Source organism: Panthera tigris, chromosome C1 (assembly GCF_018350195.1).
Source record: "Panthera tigris isolate Pti1 chromosome C1, P.tigris_Pti1_mat1.1, whole genome shotgun sequence".
Taxonomy (NCBI): domain Eukaryota; kingdom Metazoa; phylum Chordata; class Mammalia; order Carnivora; family Felidae; genus Panthera; species Panthera tigris.
This window is the reverse complement of record NC_056667.1, coordinates 17,498,400-17,516,287: the sequence shown is the minus strand read 5'-3', so window position 1 is coordinate 17,516,287 and position 17,888 is coordinate 17,498,400.

Below are 17,888 nucleotides of genomic sequence, written 5' to 3'. Positions count from 1 at the left end.
CAGCTTCCTGCTGCTTTCTCCGCACCACCCTCCAAAGCTGCCTCCCCGAAGGCGCCTTCTCATTTTTATAATCAGTGCAGTTTCACGAATATGATTACAGCTATAAAAGGAACAAAACAGAATCACCTATCTCTAGTGAAATGGGGAAGGAGGGCAGGAAACACACCAGAATGATGGTGGCGACTGGGTGCATGTGGGCACGAATCGATTAAACTTTTTCAGCATTTTCCAAATGTTCTTACGTGAGTGTTGCTTAGATAACGGTAGGGGAAAACTTCTCCTTGACGCCCCTTACTCCTGTACCCCTTTTATTACTTTTTTTTTTTTTTTTTTTTAAAGAAAACAGGCTCGGAGTGTGTTTTGGGGACAGCATGGAGGAGTGGAGCTACAGACCGCTACCAGTGAGTCAGATTCTGTGGAAGAAGTGTCATTCCCCACCCCGCCCCGCCCCCACCCTGCCCCAATGGGACAGAATGGGTAGTGAAGACCGGTGAAGAAGAAAAGAATTTAGCTGGAGCTATACTCAGGGCCTGAGGCAAGGTGAAGGAGATTAGGGAGAGCCCGGGGCTTAACAGCCACTCAACTAAAGTTAAGTCACACTTAACATTCACTAAATTGCCCAAGCCTGAGGTGAGGGGGCCCATCCTAGATTCTTATCCATCCACCCCCCAGCCACCAGAACCTCCTGACTCTATCTTCCTCAACTCTCTCCAAATCCACTTGCTTTTCCATTTCCTTGAGTCGAGGCTCTCATCCTCTCACACCCGGGTCATCAAAATAACCTCTAAACAACAGCACGTCGGCACCCAGCCCCATTCATTTCCTGTAGCGCTGTCACTTCAGAGCATTTCTAACATGCAAATCTGATTTTGGGTAAAACCCTTCCATGGCTTCCTGTGGCCTGCAGCCCCGATTCTCAGCCCTGGCTGCACTTTAGAATCACCTAGGGAGTTTTTAAGATGATCCCAAGAAACCAAGTCCCCATTACGCTGAGATTCAGACTAACCTGGTTTGGGGTGGGCCCAGATGATTAGTTTTCAAAACCTCCCCCAGGTGATTCTAACATGCAGCCAGGGTGGAGAACCACTGGGCTCCAGGATATAGGGTGCAGGTTCCTCTGTATGGCGTTGGGGAACTCCAGGTCACTCGATCTTTGGGTAAATCTTTATTAACTACCTGCTATATACCAGACACCCTGCTGGCACGGAGGTTAAGCGAAGAATAGCGCTTAAGCCCTTCATGAAGCCTATGGCCTATCAGGGTCAATCCAGCTCTTAGTATTTTAAGCCTTATTTCTGCCTCCTCCTCCTCCTCCCACTCTATTAGCACCACCCGAAACTTGCCCCTCTGTGGCTTACGGACATGCCACTCTCTCAACCCAAATTCCAGCCCTCAGCCTTCTGGCCTAGTTAAGACTCAGCTTGCGAACCACTTTCTCTGAAAAGGCTCGACCTAACCCCAGCCCTGGATCTGCCCTGATGGTCATCACAACTGCCACTGCAGCTATTGTCACTGTCCATTTCATTGTCTGGCGCCCTCACTGGACCGGGAGCCCCTGGAGGGCAGGGTTGGTGCCTAAACCATCTCCGTATCCCCAGTGAAGGTGCCAGTTGTTTGGTGAATCCATAAATGAATGAATGTGAATGACCCAGAGGAGAGTCTGTATAAGAGATATTCACATAGGGTGATAAATGGTATGAGCAAGGTATGAGCAGACGACACCCGTTAGAGGAGAACCGCAACTTTGGAAGCTTCATGAAGCCAAATTCTGGATGGGAGATTAAAACCAGGCAGCCCTGTGGGCAGAGAGATAAACACAGTACCAAAACTGAGTGAAATGGTGGTGGGGAGCCGCTGTCTTCCTACTCTTTGTGCGATGGAAATAACTGAGGATCTGTGTTCTAACTCGAACACTCGCGACGTGATTTTGGGTCAGGTCTCCCCCTAATCTATGGGCTGGTGGCAGGAGTGCAAACGGAGGCCCATACGTGGTACGTCTGAAGGGCTGAAAGTTATAAACTAACAAACCATTACCTATAGTTTCTATTCCATTCTCCTACTTTAATAAACACACCTTCATAATGACCTGGAAGGCTAGGTGTGAATTTGGAATTCTGGAGTTGTTGGGATTATGGCAGCACAAGGAAAATCAGCCCCTGAACTACCCACTTCTCTTCCCACCCGTGGTAGGCAGGATAATGCCCCCTTCGCCCAAGACATCCACAGCCAAATCCCTGCAGCCTGTGAATATATTATTTCACACAGCAAAGGGGAATTAAGATTGCTAATCACCTGACCTTGAAATAGGGAGATTATCCTGGATTATCCGGGTGGGTCCAATACAATCTCAAAGATCCTAACAAGTGAAAGAGGGAGGCAGAAGAATCAAAGATGTGACACACAGGCAGAGGTTTGAGTCATATGATTACTGCTTTGAGGAAAGGGGCCACAAGCCAAGAAACACAGGTGGCCTCTAGACCCTGGAAAAGGCAAGTAAATGGATTCTCCTGTAAAGCCTCCAGAAAGGAGCTCAGCCTGGCCAACACCTGGATTATAGCCCACTGAGACCCATTTCAGACTTCTGACCTCCAGAAATGTAAGAGAATACGTTTGTGATAATTTTTTATAATAGCATTAGGAAACAAGTGCACTGCCCTAGGCTCTGCCCTGCACCACAAGGGCCTCTGGTTCACCTGTGGGGCCAGATCAGCCACAAATCCAAAGTCACGCTCCCACAAACAACTGTCCCTTTGCCACCCCTTGGGCCTGAGGGTACACATACCAGTGTTCTTAGGAGGAGGGACCCATGGAAGAGGCTCTGGAAGAGAGCAGGGGCTATCTGAGCAAGGAAATGTGGCGTTTGGGCACTTACTGTATGGTCTGGAAGAGGTACAGGCTCTGGGTTGGCACAATTTCTGGACCCCATGGCCTTCTCACCCTGTGAGGAGGTGCACAGCTCCTAGAGGAGGTCCAGGGAAGGACCCTTTAATGCACAGAGCCCAGGATCCCACACGCAGCACTGACTGTCATGGGTCAAATGACTTTACTTCCCCAAGCCTCATCTGTAAAGTCAACCGCTTGGATCATCTCCACTGGGCCAAGTGTTACTCGTAGTGAAAGCTGAACGGTAGGTAAAGCAGCTAGCTGATACAGAGTAATCCCTCAGTAACATTAATTTCCTTCCTTCCTACTTAATCTCAATGGAGTCGATGGGCTTGCCAATTAGAAATAAAAATCCCTTGCTCAGACTTTTTGGTGGACTCCATTTGCTCCTGGGAGGAACCTAAAATCCTTTGCAAGGCCCTGCAAACCCAACCTGCCAGCCGCCCCCACTCTGTCTCCTCCTGTGCTCTTCTGCACAGGCCCTGTGGATCCTCAACTGCCCCAAGGGCTTTTCCTGCTCCTGGCCTTCTGCAGTGTTGTGTCCTCCACACTTACCCACCCCACTTTCACCAAGCTAACTCTTTTCAGGGCTGATGTTATTTTCTTTTTTTTTTTTTTAATGTTTATTTTTTGAGAGAGAGAGAGACAGAGAGAGAGAGAGAGAGAGAGAGAGAGAGAGAGAGAGAGAGAGAGGGGGATGGAGTGCAAGCAGGGGAGGGGAAGAGACAGAGAGAGGGAGAGGGAGACACAGAATCTGAAACAGGATCCAGGCTCAGAGCTGTCAGCACAAAGCCCGACTCAGGGCTTGAACGGACCTGAGCCGGAAGTTGGGACACTCAACCAACTGAACCATCCAGGCACCCCTTTCAGGACTTAGTTTAAATGCCATTCTCTTGAGGAAGTCCTCCGGTCTCCCCACCCCCGCCTCCCACCACTAACCAGAGCTATTTTCTCTTCCCGCTCCAGGGGGCACTCTCTGTGGCCCTTACCATGACGGCTATCATATGACGACACAGGTTCCTTTTTTTGGTTAACCATAAGATGAATATGTTGTTAACTTTTCATTTCACTTTTTCCAAGACGGAGCCCCAAATATATTACTTTTTTTATTGTGGCAAAATAGACACAACATAAAATTTACCATTTCAACCATTTAAAAAAAAAAAAACGTTTATTTATTTTGAGAAACAGAGAGTGAGCAGGGAAGGGGTAGAGAGAGAGGGAGAGAGAGAGAATCCCAAGTAGGCTCCGTGCTGCCTGCACAGCAGAGCCCGGTGTGGGGCTCAGACTCCCCAACTGTGAAATTGTGACCTGAGCCAAAACCAAGAGTCAGATGATTAACTGACTGAGCCACCCAGGTGGCCTCATTGTAACCGTCAAGTGCCCCCTTCAGTGGCATTAAGTGTACTCATTGTCATGCAACCAGCACCACTAGTCTCCAGAACTTTTTCATCATCCCAAACTGACAGCACCCCTTAAAGAGTAACTCCCCATCCTCCCCTCCCCTCAGTTCCTGGGAACCACTGTTCTACTTTCTGTCTCTATGAATCTGACCACTTTAGGAACCTCGCGTGAGTGGAAGCGGACAAAATTGGCCCTTTCGCGACTGTTTATTTCACTTAGAGTAATGTCCTCAAGGTTCCTCCAACTTGTAACATGTGTCAGAACTTCACTCCTTTTTAAGGCTGAATAACATCGTATCATTAGGGACGCACGACGTTTTGTGTATAGACGCATCCATCCACGGACACTTGGGTCAGTTTCTACCCTCTGCCTATTGTGGATGGCGCTGCTGGGAACGCGTGTGTACAAGTATCTGTTGTCCCATTTCATTTCTTTTGTGTATATGCCTGGAAGTGGAACTGCTGAGTCAAATGGCAATTCTATGATTAATATATATTGCTTTTTATCCATCCTTTTACACTCTCCCTGCGCCCTTCCTCCACTACAGCCTTTAGCCCCATCAGGGGAGGAACCATGTCTGTCTCAATTCTGTCTTCATTCAGTAAGAGCTGGTGCTTCAGTCAATGTTTGTTAAGTGAATGAACAAACGGCAACGATTTGGGTGAAGGGGAAGCCCGAAGCAGGTGGAAACAGAAAAAAAGTGGCAGCAGTCCCCGACAGGTTTTCCATCCCAGAAGGCCCAAGGAGGGTGCCCACAAGGGCATCTTGTTTGCCCCAGTTTTTTAACGTTTTCATGCCTTTTTGTAGGGCTCACCCTTCCTCTGGTCTTATACTTGAAGCTATTAGGAGGAATCCTATAAAAGGGAGCCCAAGTATCCTTCCTTCTCTTTTCTTCTTGAGGCAACAGGGCACGATGTGAAAGCTGCTCTGAGTCGGAAGGAACAGGGTTAGGATTCAAGCTCCCTCACTTCCTGGTGGTGACTCAGCCTGTCTTTCCTCATTTATAAAATGGGAATATTATATAATCCCTAGGGCAACCGTAAAGATTATCTCAAATATGTAAAGGGCCTGGAACAAAGGAGGTGATGTCAATGAAATGTTGGTTCTCCCTTAACTCCGTCTCTAAGTGCTGCCACACACACCATGTGTGGTCACCTGATGGGCGTGATAAGCCGTCTTGGAAAGCCTTTATAGTTTTGATCACCACGGGGCAATTTCTAAAACAGAGACCAAAGGAACATGTTCTGGAGTACAGAGGAATTCATTGTACAGCACGCTTTCTCTCCAAGGAGGCTCAGTCCACAATTAGAACGGAAAGAAACCTTACTATTCCCAGATCAGAAACCTTAAGCACATTAACACGGAAAACATCTAAATGACGAGGATGAGAACACCTCTCAAGGATACACGGCGCTGAGGTTCACACAGCACTTTCACATATGCTATCTCTTTGGGGCCTGGCAGGAAACAGATGGAGAGCTTGAGGATTTGTCTAAGGATACACAGCCTGCATATGGCAGTCGGGTATAACGCAAAGCATTCAAGAGACCTGGGTTCAAATTCTGACTCTGCCATTGATTCATGTTGTGATTTCAGGCAAGATGAAGTAAACGAGACTCAGGTCAGAAGTAATTATTACTGAGACATAGGACTTTCAGTCATTTGTCCTCCAAAGTATGGTACTTTACTTTTTTTTTTTTTTTTTTGAGAGACAGGAAGGAAAAACTGAATACACAGGGGAGAAAAGGCCAGCATCAAGTTCTACTCAAAGTATGTTTGAGCTTGATCTTAGCCAAAAGGCCATGAAGTGATACTCAAAATATGTTTGAAAGACCAGATCATTTAGATATCTCAAATATAATGTGTCTAAAATCAGACTATCAAACTTTTGGTTTCTTTCACCTGCTTCTTTTGCAGCCTTTCTCAATGGGAAATCTAGGGTGAACCCACCAGTCTGTATAATCATATGCTTCTAGTTTAGATGGATGAGGTGTATTTAAGATTTCACAGTCCTGGGGCACCTGAGTGGCTCAGTCAGTTGAGCGTCCGACTTTGGCTCAGGTCATGATCTCACAGTTCGTGAGTTCAAGCCACGCGTCGAGGTCTGTGCTGACAGCTCAGAGCCTGGAGCCTGCTTCCGATTCTGTGTTTCCCTCTCTCTGTGCCCCTCCTCTGCTCATGCTCTGTCTCTGTCTCAAAAATAAATATAAAATATTAAAAAAAAATATATTTCAGACAGTCCAGACATCTTTTATACTGTATACCTGGAGGCCTTCCTTTGACCTTACTTTAATATGTCAAGTTCTCTCTTAAAATATAAATCTTCAGGGCGTCTGGGTGTCTCACTCAGTTAAGCGTCTGACTCTTGATTTCAGCTCAGGTCATAATCTCACAGTTTTGAGATACAGCCCATGTTGGGCTCCGTGCTGGGGCATGGATCCTGCTTAAGATTCTCTCTCTCTCTCTCTCTCTCTCTCTCTCTCTCTCTCTCTCTCTCCCTCCCTCCCTCTCCAGCTCGTGTGCTCTCTTTCATAAATAAATAAACAAACAAACACTTTCCAACTGACCAGTCCTCTAGATATTCTCTAATCAGTGGCAAATATTTTGAAAGACTGGGCCAGGGCACTAGATTGATGTGTCTCAGGCTAAGCTCCTTGGCCTGTAATTGCTTTTCAGATCTACGCTCGATTTCACTTGTTGGTATCTTTGAAAACATGAGAAAAGGACAGCCTTAAAAATTATAGACAAAGCCTATCAATTCTATATAGAACACTTGATATTCTGGAGATATAGGTGACTTCTGAGAATTCTCTAAATTTATACTTCCAAATAATTGCCCCCAAAATATGAAATAAAGTGTAACTGGGAAAAAGGACCCTCAGATAACCCTGGTCATATAAACCCAGGGCTATAGTGTCTTTTTTTTTTTAATGTTTATTTATTTTTGAGAGAGAGAGAGAGAGAAAGAGAGAAAGAAAGCAGGGTAGGAGCAGAGAGAGGGAGAGAAAGAATCCCAAGCAGGCTCTGCACGGTCAGCACTGAACTCATGAAACACAAGATCATGACCTGAGCTGAAATCCAGAGTCTCACGCTCAACCCACTGAGCCAAGCAGGCATCCCCAGGACTACAGCGCTTTGTAAAGCTATTAAACTCTTTCTAACTTTTACCTGACCTGTCCCATCGCCTCAGGTGTGGATTTTTTACATTGGATGAAAACAAATGGCTTTTCCTCTTTGCTGCAGGGACCCTGCACCGCATTCTGCTTACACGGAGGCCACACCACGGATCCAAGTCTGCTCAGTCTGACCCTCTCTCTTCATCCTCGGTGGGTTTCTGTCTCAGAAACCATTTTCCTTAGGCTGCATTATTTTCTCTTCACTTCCATCACCCTCACCAGCAAGCGACTTTCATGAAAAATACCTCTTAGGGTGTCTCAGCAAAATTATAAAGTAAAATCTGTTACGGACTTTCAGGGTCACTTGCAAACAGCAGTAATTTTGGCTAAAATTTGCCAACATCAGATATCGCTCGGCTATCCCTACCTGTCTTCCCCTCTCCAACTGCCTCAATTCAGGCTTCCTCATCTTCCATCAGGAAGGAGTATGACAAGATATTCTGCTTTTGCCCCGTCTCGATGCCCCCTGTACACCGCTGAGAGCATGAGCTCTCTAAACACAGAGGTAACGAATAATAATGACCACTCATGTCATAATACTTACATTATTTCTGTTCCTCACAGTAACCAGATCAGATAGAAATAGTTATCCCTGTTTACCAGACAAAGATGATACGGAATTCAGAGAAATGAAGAAACTCACCAAGATTATGAGATTATTAATAGCCAAGACTGGGATTTCATCCCAGATCTCTGTGGCCCCAGAGACCTCGTCCTCCCCATTCCAACCAACGGTCTTCCCAAAGCTTTCCTGTCAAGCCCCCAGCACCTCTCTCAGCTTTGTCTTGCATTCTTAGAGATCACTATTGTCTTGCCTGAAAAGACCTTCCTCAACCCTCTTCTTTGCCTGGTTCACTCACGATACTGAGAGTTACTTCCACTGAGCTTTTTGTCATCACCCCTCCCCGCCCACCGTCCTACATGCAGTGTTCACAGAACAGGCTAAGCAAACCTCTGGCCCGCCACACACCAGTCTTCTAACCCACTGGATCTGAAAGTGTTGGGTGGGTACTACGGTGGCACACAGGATCTCTGATGGCACACAGACACAATCCTAATTACTACTGAATCACAAGGCAAGGGCGTCATTCTAGTTCTCTTTCAATCTCCGACTGCAAGGAGTAAGTTTCAGATGGGGGGGGGGGAGGCGAGGGGTGGTGATTAGGTAGGTGGTGCTTAAGAGCATGGCCTTTGGAGCTACACTGCCTAGGTTCAACCCCTGCTCTGCCACATAGTGGCCGACTGACTTCTCTGTGCCTCAGCTTCTCCACCTGTACTATACAGAGAAATAGTATAAATGGGGTCATGCGAAGGATCACGGGAGCTGCGAACAGCTTGCCTGCGCGTGTAAATGCTCAGGGGCAGGAAGCCATCACAGTTCTCTTTAGCAGCTCTCTAGCCACTGCCACTTACCCTTGAGCAGAGCAAGCCTCAGGCCCAGAGCCTTCAGCAAGCAGCTAGTGATGCTCATGTTCCATTTACAGTAGAATGTAGAGATGTAAAGTTAACAAGGTCCATGTAAAGTAAACATTAGGTAATAATACAGGTCATACCCAGATATGGCAAAAATACAAACACTAAAAGCAGTACTGGAATGAATAAAAGGAGAGAAGTACACTCAAGTGTTCTCACCAAAAATAAATAAATACATATCTATGTGAGGTAATGGCTGTTAATTCACTGGATTAATGTAACGGCTGTTAACTTGACCGTAAGAATCATTGCAGAATATGTACACAGATCAGATCATCACCCTGCATACTTTAATTATAGACAGTTATTTGTCAATTATACATCAGGAAAGCTGGGGGGAATAATTGAAGCATATTGTTGGACTTATTCATTTGTCTCCCTCACTAAAACACTAGTTCCTTGGGGACAGAGACAGTCTTCCATTGCTGTTATCTCCCAGATCCCAACATATAGCCACCGGGTATTCAATATAAATTTGATGAATGAACGAGTTCAGCAAACATTCTTAGAACACAGTCAGTGGGAGGTTTTCCTAAGACACAAACAGAGGACAGATGCTTTCCAAGCTCACAAACTTCAACTCAATGGAGAAATGTGTAGTCTAGCTCTGTGGTTCTCAAAGCATAGTTCTTCAATCAGTAGCTTCAACATCACCAGGGAATGTGTTAAAAAAGCAAATTCTAGGGGCACCTGGGTGGCTCAGTTGGTTGAGCGACCAACTTTGGCTCAGGTCATGATCTGTTTGTGAGTTTGAGCCCCACATCGGGCTCTGTGCTGACAGCTCAGAGACTGGAGCCTGCTTCCGATTCTGTGTCTCCCTCTCTCTCTCTGCCCCACCCCCACTCATGCTCTGTCTCTGTCTCAGAAATAAACATGAAAAAAACATTTTTTTTAATGCAAATTCTTAGGCCAGATCTACTGAATCAGAGACTCTGAGGGTGAGGTCTCAGAAATCTAGGTTTTACAAATCTTATAGGAGACTCTGATGCACTCTTCAGTTTGATCACTGATCCAGAGGACAAAAATACAGAGCAGGGCTAGAAGACCGCCAAGACAGAATGGAGACACCAAGAGCAGAGATGAGAGAGAGAGAGAGAGAGAGAGAGAGCGAGCGAGCTGCTCACAGGGTAGCTCTCTATTTTCGGAATAGTCCTGCAGGTTGACATGCTACCAGGAGAGCCAAGAGAATCCTATCTTGGAAAAGATCAGTTCCACGTGGATCTATCAAGTACCAGGCCAGGAGACTAGGCAATTTGGGTTAGGCTTGGCTCTGCCATTAACCAGCTGTGTGATCTCAAACACAGCTCTTTACCTCTCAAACCTGCTTCTTTGCCTGTGGGCGCTGTTGGAGGGCTCCTGTCCTTCAGCGGTGCCCCCCATACCTGGTGCGGAAACCCTCCCACTCCTCTTCCCCTGTTCTTTTTCCCCCCCTTCACACGGAAGAGAACTTCCATACATCTCCATCGCCCACATACACATCTGCACCCACATATGCAGCCTCCCAACTTACTACCGTGCCCCAGCCACACTGCCGTCCAAATCTAAACTCTCTCACTTAGTCAAGGCTGTTGCTACAGCAAGTGTCCCCCTCACCCACAGCAATTTTTCTCTCTACTGGATTTTCTCAATCACTGGAAAAAAAATTGTTTCTCCGAACTTTGTCCCCTTGGGCAGCAAAACTCGTCAGGGTTGTTTCTATAAGCTGTCTCCAGTCACTGTCCTCCTGCTCTCTCTCAGCCCACTCTCCTATCCCCCTCCAGCACCGCTCCAATCCCGGTCACTAGGGAAACCCAAGTTTCTTGTTTTACCTGATGCGTCAGCAGCACATCCGGCCCTCCTCCACCACACTCTCACCTGACTCCCAGGATACCAAACACTTGCCTTTTCTCCAACTTGCCCGGTCCCTCCTCTTTGGTCTCCTTGGCCAATCAATTCTTTTCCCAGCCGTCCTCATGCTGAAATACCCTGAGGTTGGGTCCCGGGCCTCTTCACACTCACTCTCTTATGATTTCACCCGGTCTTGAGACTGTAAATTCGGGTATCTCTACACTGAACACCCCACGTATCTGCAGCCCGAACTCCAGCCTCCAGGCTGCCTACTCAACATCTCCCTTAGATGATTAATAGCCACCTTGATTAAACACGTTCAAAATGGAACTCCTAGTTTTCTGTCAAATCTACTTTACATACTGTCTCATCTGAATTAACAGCGGCTTCGTATTACCTAATGCTTAGGCCAGAAATTTTAGTCATTCTTTTCTTTCTCTCATATCCCTCAAACATTCAAAGAAATCTTAATGTAAAAACAAAACAAAGAAGTCCTAATGGTTTACCTTTAAAAAGTATCCATTACCCGACCATTTCTCACCACTTCTAATGCTCCCACCCTGTCAGAGCCAACCTGACTGCCTGGATTAAGTTACTAAATTTTCCTGCTTCTGCCCAGGCCCCCCAAATTCCAGTCTCAATGTAGCAGTTAGTTGTTTTTTGTTGTTGCTGTTAATGCTTATTTTGGGGGGGGGGGAGGGGGGAGAGGGGAGAGGGCAGAGGGGAGAGGGGAGAGGGGAGAGGGGAGAGGATGAGCAGGGGAGGGGCAGAGAGGAGGAGACAGAATTTGAAGCAGGCTCCAGGCACAGAGCCTGATGTGGAGCTCAAACTCATGAACTGCGAGATCACAACCTGGGCCGGAAATCGATGCTTAACTGACGAGCCACCCAGGTGCCCCCCAACAGTTAGTTTTAAGTGGAAGTCAGATCATGTGATGCCTCTGTTCACAACTCTGGGAAAGAGTGATTCCTTTCATTCCCAGTAAAGGCCAGGGTCTTTCTAATGGCCTACAAAGCCTTACACAAACTGCCCGCCATGGCCCCCCTAGCTCTCTGACCTCATCCTCTCTCGCTCTGCCATAGCCATACTGGTTGCTGTGCTGCCACCTCCTCCGGCTGATCCGTCTCTGGGAAGCTCTTCCTCAAGGATCCCTTTGGCCAACTCTTAGCTCCTTCAAGTCTTCTCAAACCTTACTTTTTCAGTGAGGCCTATCACGACAAGCCCTCCCTACCCCTTACCCTACTCCTTCTTTTCTCCCACAGCACACATCATCTTATGGCATATGATTGACTCGTGATTGTTCATTGTCCATCTCCCTCCACTAGAAGGGAAGCTCCATGAGGGCAGCGGTCTTGGTCTTTGTTCACTGATCTACCTTAAGTACCTTAACATGCTAAGCATCTAGTGGGCACTCAAAAAAGTTACTGAATAAATGATTTTAGCAGGACACATGTTTTTAGACAGTTCACAGGTTTATTTTAGCACATTAAAAAATGTTAATATAATAAACATGTCAAGTCTGTAAGTTCAGTAGTGACAGGTTCTTTTAGGACTTTTAAGGAAAACATCTGGTGAATAGTATTTCATAAGTAATCTGAAGGTGATATACAAATTGAGAAACTCTGCCCTCTATACAGCACAAATTCAAATCCTTTGCCACTCTAAAGGGACTTCACAGAGCAGGGGTTGTATCCTACAATCTTAAAATCTGGCTGTGTGTACAAATCATCTAGGAAGCTGACTGAAAATATATTCCTGTGTTCTTTTCTAAGGTTTCTGGGGTTGGGGCCCGGACTCTGTATTTTAAATAAATATTTCACGTGATTTTCCTGTTAACAGTCCAGCACTCGGCAAGGATTAGGTCTCAGGGACTGCTGACTCAGATGATCACTGAGGGCTCTTCTAGCTAAGAAGTTCTGCTTTTATTATTGAGACATGTTTGACTACACTGTAGAGCAACATTTTTTAAACTGCATATTTAACGGGTTAGAACCAGCATTAGGAAAAAATATATATACACACAAAAGACTATAAAACGCAAATGCATGGCCTATGGTAAGGATATTGTTTCATGAACCATTTTTCAATAGCGAGTATATGCATAATGGTAACATATTTAGTTTTTATGTGGACTGTGGTTTAAAAAAACTTTGAAAGCCACTGCTGTTGAGAACAATGAACCTTAACCTTCCCTGTGTAAGAATGCAAATTTCTGAGCTCCTCTAAGTTCAAGTCTGAGTGGAGCTTAGGAATCTGCATTTTTAACAGGTAACTAATGCAGACGGCCCTAGCCCACACATAGAGCACTGTGCTCTGTGAACTTATCCAGTGCTCTTCAGTACTGGGGAGTGGGGTCAGGGGGTAGAATTCCGTCAGGGGGAACAAATCTCGGCCTCTCATTTTTGTAGTGGCCATAAGGGATGATTTGGAAAAGCACAGTTAATATCACTCTACTGTCATATTGGACAGAAATCTATTTTCCTATTTATAACATTAGAGAGGGCACTGGATTTTTTTCTACCTGAAAAGTGGGGGAAGGAGAAGGAACACGTACCTTTTGCTCACTTAGCAGCAAAGACAGTATCTGTTTGGTTCAAGGTTGTGCTTTACCTAGGTAAGCACTCAGGCACGTTGAATGAATGATGAGAGAGAAAAATCCTGAACTGAACAGACAGGAAGCTGTAAGTGGTCCCTCTCCAAGTTGCTGTCACTTCCAAAGCCCAGTTCTTTTTTTTTTTTTTTTTTTTTTTCAAGATTTTACTTTTTAAAGTAATCTCTGCACCCAACGTGGGGTTCAAACTGAGATCAAGAGTCGCCCGCTCCACTGACTGGGCCAGCCAGGCATCCCCTCAAAGCCCGGTTCTTCAGATTTTAGGGACTTCTTGAAAGAAGGGGAGTCCAGCAAACAATCCCCTGAACCCAAGCTTACTCAGTAACTTTGGAGGAAATACCCCCATCCTCTTCTTTTTTTTTTTTTTTTTGTACCAGGAAAGAGTAGCACTCAAACCCCAGAGTAAAACTTACATTTAAGCCTACCATAGCACACAAATGGTTCTATGCAGGACATTTACACTCACAACAGCTCCTGCTATATGCCAACTGATTTATACATACTACCTTAACTCTTGAAAATAACCCTACGAGGCAGGTATTGACTTATTTTACACAAGACCCAAGGCCCAGAAAGGCTGGCTGACTGGCCTAAGGTCTCACCCAGGTAGTAAGTGGCCGTGTTGCTATCTGTGCCCAATCTGAGCAACCAGCTGGTCTGGAAGGTTAGACACCACAAACAGTGAGACACAGTCTCCTGAGAGATTACAGAACATCAGTCACAACATGTCCACACTCCCCATTTTGAGGAACTGCCTTCCTTTAATTGTAACTTGGGGGCACCTGGGTGTTTGTCCCTACAGACTCAACTGCTGACAAGTAAAGACCAACTCCAATTCTGAGTGCTGACTTGGGGGACTTGGGGGACACAAGCTAGAATGATGAACAGCATTTTGTAGTCGGTCACCTGAATTTCAGGGAAAAACTGATGGAAGTATATTTCAAGGGGCAGATGTGTGGTTTAGCCTTATTACTTAAGAGCTAAACTGTACAAAAAGGTATGTCTGGAGGAGCTAGAATCTGGACCCTCTTGTCTGAAGACTGGCTCCATCACCACTACTGTGATTCACTTCCCTGTGCTTCTCTGTCTTAATCATTGTAACAACTCACAGAATTATGAAAATGAAATGCACTAATAGGTGCTTGTCAGAGAAGCCTGACCAACTTCCATGAAAGCATGCCTCTCCCCTGGAGTTTGCTTGGATGACCGCTCCCAGAGCAACCACCATCGTATGACTATCTGCTTTGGCAGTGAGTGGGACTCTCCATGGAATTGAGCCTATGCTATCTGCCAGGGACCTGCAACATACTGGAGATGCTTAAATTCTAAATTGTGTGTGTGTGTGTTTAATGTTTGAGAAAGAGCAGGAGGAAGGACAGAGAGAAAGAGAGAACGAATCCCAAGTAGGCTCCTTGCTGTGAGCACAGAGCCTGATGTGTCGACCTCATGAACAGTGAGATCATGACCTGAGCCAAAATCAAGTCAGATGCTTAACTGACTGAGCCACTCAGGCATCTCCCCACGCCCCCAAATTCTGTGCTCTTATCCACTATGATATACCATGTAATGTTTGAACAGAACCAATCTTTAAAAGCAAAAAATAGAAATCTGTTGTAGGAAAACACTTTCAGGGGCAGTTACCATGGCATTAAAAAGGGTTAGAATTCTTGTTATCAGAGCAGTACATTCAGCAGGGTAACTGAGGGGAGTCTAGAACAGCATTTCTTCTTTAAGTTGTTGAATGCCTTTGCCTTCCAAGCTACTTCAAACTCTAAGTAACTACTGACATATTAATCCAAAAGCAAATTAAATCAGTAATGATAAATGTAATTACATAACACCTGAAACTCATGTTATATAAGGTCCTCAACTGATACAATCACAACTGATCACTTTTGTTCAGGTTTGTGAAAACATTAGCCTTCCTGCACCTTGAGCAGAGTGAAGCTCTGTCCTGGTGCCCCCCGGGTGCCTTAAGCTGGATTCCCCTCTGACAACCACACACTGCCGTTTCCATAACAAGCTGCTCTGCAAGTGGTTCTGTACCCCCAGGCACCAGTGAGGTCCCTGGTGACTGGCAGCTTAAACTACCTGTGGTGGTTCCAAGGCCCTGAACTTGCCACTCCCCTAGAAAGCCCGGACTCAGCCACTAGCAGCCTACTCACTGTGGTCTTTACCTACCAGTTGTCCAGAGCACAACCTACATGTGAAGTTGAACAGACTGGGACTAGCAGGTGGTTAAACTGCACAAAAAGGCAAAAGCACAAAATGAGAAGATAAGGGGTCATACACAAAATCTAGCAGGCCATTCTGTTCTAGAGGGCCAGAGAGCTTGCAATTTGCCTTGTGTCACCTGCCTATGGTCATGATGCTAGCAGGGGAAGCAGAGCAGAAAACAGATCACATTTCTCAACTATACCACACCATCAGATAACTTGCATCAGATAATATGCAAGGACCTTACAGATACCACACAGTCAGCCAAAACAAGAGAGAGCCTGTACTGGGGCATGGAGCAGTCTTATGGAACTAACATTCCAATTATTTAGCATTGGCTGTACAGATAAGGCAACATATCCTAGACCTCTAAAAGATGGCATATTACATTAAAATAAAATTTAAAAGGGGGGGCACCTGGGTAGCTCAGTAGGTTAAACATTCGTGTTTGGCTCAGGTCTTGATCTTGCGGTTTGTGGGTTTGAGCCCCACATCAGGCTCTGTGCTGACAGCCTGGAGACTGAGGCCTGCTTCGGATGGTCTCCCTCTCTCTCTGCCCATCGGACACTCAAAAATAAACATGAAAACTTTTTTTGATAAAAAAATAAAGACAGCATATTACAAAGCCAGCATAATCATATGAGAATACACTTGAGAAAAAAAAGCACAAATTAAAATTGTACGTCATTTCCTCTCAATTGTGTTGGAAGTTAACATTAGCTATGTTTGCTAGTTTCCGATGGGGGAAGAAAACCTACTGCCCTTAGTCCTCTGATCATCACGTGTTTTTAAGTTATCTGGCATAAACACAGTCCTGTGGGGATTGGTATTTTCTACCAACCAGCTCAAAAACCGTAACATATCCATATACATACACCATTCTGAAAAATGTTGATCACATCTTTAAAAAGAACCCTAGACTACTCTTATCTGGATTTTGATCTCTCCCCTTTGGTCATCCTATGTGGAAGAAAATGCCAAGCACTCTGGTACAACTTAAGCAGTTTCCCCGTTTCTGCCCCGATTCCTTTTAAAAATCTGTCTTGCTGCAGCAATTATAATCTTCAATGGTAGGCTGCGATCTGGCCCTTCACCAGCCTGATCTCATCTACTTACTACTCACTGCCACTTTTGCTCTCTAATTAGTCTCCTTGTTGCTTCTCAACCACACTCGTACCTTCAAGCCTTTGCACAGCTGGCTGGCCCCATCACCTGCTCAAGTATCAGTGACCACCCTGTATCCATCCACATAGCTACCTGTACAATTATCTTGAATGGTAGAATGTTGGACACCCCTGACCTATAGGCACTAATACCAAGAGCAGCCATATTTACAGGGATAATTGAAAGGCCTCCCTCATAAATTTTCAAATACCCCAGAATGGGGACAGATTACTGTCCTGGATTGAGAACTCTGTCGTAAACAATAGTTGCAGGAAGAGAACATTCACTCAGCAAAGTAGCATCCAGTATTTCTTGGCCTGGTACTGGGATACAAACAGATGCCTGCTAGAACACAACCTTATTCTGAAGACAACCACAATGTAACATGGGGCAGAGGGCAACCTAATGTCAGTCCATGTTTTCATGGACAGCAGCAGCTGAAGAAATCAGAAAAACAACCACACAGCAAGAACTTCACAAAACTAAATTTATTAAAGAAATTTCCTTAGGTATTATGTCCTCCCTCCCTGTTTTGGCATTAGCATGTGGGTAGTTCCTAGGCTTTAGTGTGCACATACAAATCACCTACAGATCTTGTTAAAAAGCAGATTCTAATTCAGTAGGTCTGAGGTGAGGCCCAAGAGTTTTAACAAACCCCAAGGGAACAGTACCACTTAACAACAAGTGAATAGATGCCAACTCAAACTGTTGTGAATCTGACAACAGTCTGACATCCGTTTGGAAGCCAAGCTTCTAACCAGGACAGGGGGCAAGCTTTCTGAACACCGAAGCTCTAAACTGGTTAGAAAAATCTCCCTACTTGCTCCAGGGCACATGTTCCAGGACTCACCCAGAATACCACTGAGAGCTGGGACTAAAATCCGGTCAGATCACTAAACTCCCAAGAGTCCTTTTTCTACTAGGCCAGGAGCCCAGGCAGTTTCATTTTAAAACGGGAAGTCATGGGGCACGTGGGTTGCTCAGTTGGTTAAGCATCTAACTTTGGCTCAGGTCATGATCTCACAGTTCTTGAGCTCAGGCTCTGCACTCTCTGACCGCCCCTCGCAGGATTCTCTCTTTCAAAAAGTAAAAAAAAAAAAAAAATAATAATAATAATAATAACAACAACAAAA